Source organism: Miscanthus floridulus, chromosome 19 (assembly GCF_019320115.1).
Source record: "Miscanthus floridulus cultivar M001 chromosome 19, ASM1932011v1, whole genome shotgun sequence".
In the NCBI taxonomy this organism is placed as follows: Eukaryota; Viridiplantae; Streptophyta; class Magnoliopsida; order Poales; family Poaceae; genus Miscanthus; species Miscanthus floridulus.
The window spans coordinates 85,500,737-85,504,826 of record NC_089598.1 but is presented as its reverse complement, the minus strand read 5'-3'; positions in this window follow the sequence as shown (position 1 = coordinate 85,504,826).

The window sequence follows — 4,090 nt, the reverse complement described above, 5'->3', positions numbered from 1 at the left end:
TAGTCTTGGCTCGACGCAAGCTGTGTCACTACTTCGAGTCCCACCCGGTCACTGTGGTGTCATCTTTCCCCCTGGGGGAGATAATCCATAACCGGGAGGCCTCGGGTAGGATAGCTAAGTGGGCCGTCGAACTCATGGGGGAAGCCCTGTCTTTTGTGCCTTGGAAAGCAATTAAATCTCAGGTCTTGGCCAATTTCGTGGCAGAATGGACTAACACACAACTGCCACCTGCCCAAGTCTAGGCGGAATACTGGACCATGTACTTCGACGGGTTCCTGATGAAGACCGGGGTAGGCGCGGGCCTGCTCTTTGTCTCGCCCCTCAGAGTACACATGTGCTACATGATTCGGCTCCACTTCGCTGCCTCCAACAATGCAGCTGAGTATGAAGCCCTCATCAATGGCTTGCAGATCGCCATCGAACTTGGAGTATGGTGTCTCGATGTACGGGGTGATTCGTAGCTCGTTGTCGATCAAGTGATGAAGGAGTCGAACTGCCATGACCCCAAAATGGTGGCGTACTACAAGCTGGTACGTCGCCTTGAAGACAAGTTCGACAGTCTCGAACTCAACCACATCGTGCGCAAATTCAATGAGGTCACAGATGAACTGGCAAAGATGGCATCGGCGTGGGCCTCGGTCCCCCCAAACGTCTTTGCCAGGGACCTTCACAAGCCTTCCATCGACCACGCCTCGGCAGCGGAAGAGGGCCCACCGGTCGAGCCCACCGCAGGGCTCGAGGCCCCCTCTATCGCTGAGACTCCTTCGGCCGAGCCTAAGGTCATGGAAGTCAACACGGAGCCTCCCGAGGCCAACTAGGACACGGACTGGCGAGTCCCGTTCCTTGATTGCCTCGTCTGAGGAGAGCTTCCCGCTGACAGGACCAAAGCCCGATGGCTTGCTCGGTGAGCCAAGACTTACGTTCTCAGCGACGGCGAATTGTACAGGCGAAGCCCATCTGGTGTCCTCCAACGATGCATCACTACCGAGGCAGGTCAAGCCCTACTTTGGGACCTGCCCATGGGGGCCTGCGGGCACATTACGGTGCCTTGGACGCTCGTCGGAAATGCTTTTCGCCAAGGGTTCTACTGGCCAACGACTGTCGCTGATGCCACCAAGCTAGTACGTTCCTGCGAGGGATGCCAGTATTACGCGCGGCAGACGCATCTCCCGGCCCAAGCTCTTCAAACCATCCCCATCACATGGCCGTTTGCTGTGTCGGGGCTTGACATGGTTGGGCCTCTGCAGAAGGCTCTCGGGGGCTACACCCATCTGCTGGTAGCAATCGATAAGTTCTCCAAGTGGATCGAGGCTCGTCCGATCAACCGAATCAAATCCAAGCAAGCGGTGCTGTTCTACACCGATATCACCCACAGGTTCAGGGTTCCGAACACCATCATCACCGACAATGGGACACAGTTCACCAGCCACAAATTCCTAATGTTCTGCGACAACCACCACATCCGTGTGGCCTGGTCGGCCATGGGACATCCTAGGACAAATGGCCAAGTAGAGCGTGCTAATGGCATGATCCTACAAGGCCTCAAGCCAAGAATATACAACCGGTTGAAGAAATTTGGCAAGAAATGGCTCGCCGAACTCCCGTCGGTAATCTGGAGCCTGAGGAACACCTCGAGCCAAGCCATAGGGTTTACCCCGTTCTTCCTAGTCTACGGAGCCGAGGCCATCCTCTCCACTGACTTGGAGTACGGTTCCCCGAGGCTACAGACCTATAACGAGCAAAGCAACCGCACCGCCCGCGAAGACACCCTCGACCAACTGGAGGAAGCTTGAGACGTTGCGCTACTACATTCGGCCAAGTACTAGCAAGCCCTATGACGCTATCAAGCCCGGCGCATTCGAAGCCGAGACCTGAAAGTGGGCGACCTGGTGCTGAGGCTAAGGCAGAGCAACAAGGGCCGCCACAAGCTAACCCCGCCATGGGAAGGACCATACATCGTCGCCCAAGTGCTGAAGCCCAGAACCTACAAGCTAGCCAACGAGAAGGGCGAAATCCTTACCAACGCTTGGAACATAGAACATCTACGTCGCTTTTACCCTTAAATTTCCAAGCATTGTACACATTGTTTCTCGAAATATAATTAAGAAGCGTTCTTTAGTTGTCCTAATTTTTTGAGAAACCCCCCGGGCCCATCAAGGGCCTCATCGATACGATAACTTCATTAGGGAGACTCGGCTCCGCCTCTGCAGAGGTGCCCACTGCGGGGCTCGAACGAAACAGACTCTGCCTCTGCAGAACCGAGCCTCCCTCGAGGGCTAGAAAGAAGGGGGGACTCCCCCCTAAGTCCCACGCACCATTTTTTAGTCGTTTTTCGAAAAAAATTCTACGCCAAACTCTCTAGCGTGCTCTAACAAATCGATTGTAAAAAACCTAAGGACCGAAAGACTGTCTTAAGGCCAAAAGGCCATTTGAGTCATGAGATGGCCTACGCCTCCGGGCTACGGCACTCCCTCACCACCTTTTACCCGAGGGGTAGCTTAGGCTCTGAGGAAGTTTTTTGCAAGAGATTTGTTCAGAAATGAGACAGAGGGCAGAGGCTCGAAAATACAATAAAAAACGATTAAGAAGCATAGACGCATGAGTACTTTAAAAAGGCCTCGACGGCCACCAGCGTTGTGATACGGTAACATAATCCCTAATTTATTTACATGGCCTTATGGGCCCAGATCAAGGCTCAGGGTCTCCAGCATCGGCGGACGGCGTGGGGGGACCACCTCCTCTTCGAACAGCTTGGCCAGCGCTGTGCCGGGGCCCTCAGCCGCCTCCATCAGCTTCGCGACCTCCTCGTCGGCCTCCTCGTCGTCCTCTAGCAAGACGTAGCTATCACTGACGGCCTCGAGGTCAACGTCGAAGTAGTGTGAGGAGACGATGGCTAGGACACATTTAATGCCCGCGTGCAGCGCCCCCCGAAGTCGCTCACGCACTTGGTCGCTCAACGTGACCAAGCGGCTCCTAAGGGAACTGCCCAACTAGGCCCCCTCAGCCTCTAGGGCCTCGCACATGGTACGGACGGCACTTTGCAGCGTGTTGTGCTCCCCGATCTCGGCATCGAGCACCACCTGCACCGCGACGGAAGCCTCAGCGACCCAGGTGACCTCCTTCCCCAACTCTACGCCAAAACAAACAGAATGGGGTTAAGCACAAAGGAAAACAAGCCAAATGGGGGTGGAGGCCTATGGGACTCACCCTCAGCTTTCTCCTTCTAGCACTAGACCTCGACCCGAGAGGCCTCGGCTTTCTCCTTCCAGCACTGGGCCTCGACCTGAGAGCCCTCGGCTTTCTCCTTCCAGCCCTGGACCTCAACCCAGGAAGCCTCGACTGCCCTAGAAGCCTCCTACTCCAACTCTGCACCACACTAGGGAGTTAGGAGTCGAACGCAAGAGAAACAAATGGAACAAGGACAACAGGACTCACCCTCCACCTTTCCCTTCCAGACCACAACCTCGGTCTGGGAGGTCTCGGCTACCTTGAGGGCCTCTGCCAGGGTGCCTTTTGCTAGCTGGTGTGCACCCTGCTCTGCCCCTAGCTGCCTAGTAAGGGCCTTGGCAGAGGTCGTCACTTCTTCAGCCTAGCACCTGAAGGTGTCCCGATCATCGGCCACCCGGGTCAGCTCCTCCTCCAGCTCCTTGACCCGCGCCACCAAAGGGGCAACCTGCTCCTGAGCTATCGCTGCCTCGGCCTTCATATCAGCACCGCGAAGGCGGAGGTCCTCCACCTCCATGCTCTGCGCCGACAGAAGCTCGTTGGTGTCGGCGAGCAAGCACTTCTACCACTGGAGCTAGTCCCAGACATCCCTCTCCCGTTGGAGGAACAATGACTTCCCGAGGAATCGGGTCTCAAGCTCCTAGATAGGCAAAACAGGGGTCATTCACTGCAAGAAAACTCAGAAAGGGACGACACCACATGAGAAAAGAAGGCGCGAACCTAGGCAACCCTGGGCAGATCGTCAGCCACGATGGACAACGCTGTCCACAGCGACCGCTCCGCCAGCTGGCGATATTGTTCGAAGGTGCCCCAGCGCCCCCCCTCGGCCGCGTCCTCAAGGGCGAACAGAGGCTCCCCCTCGGGG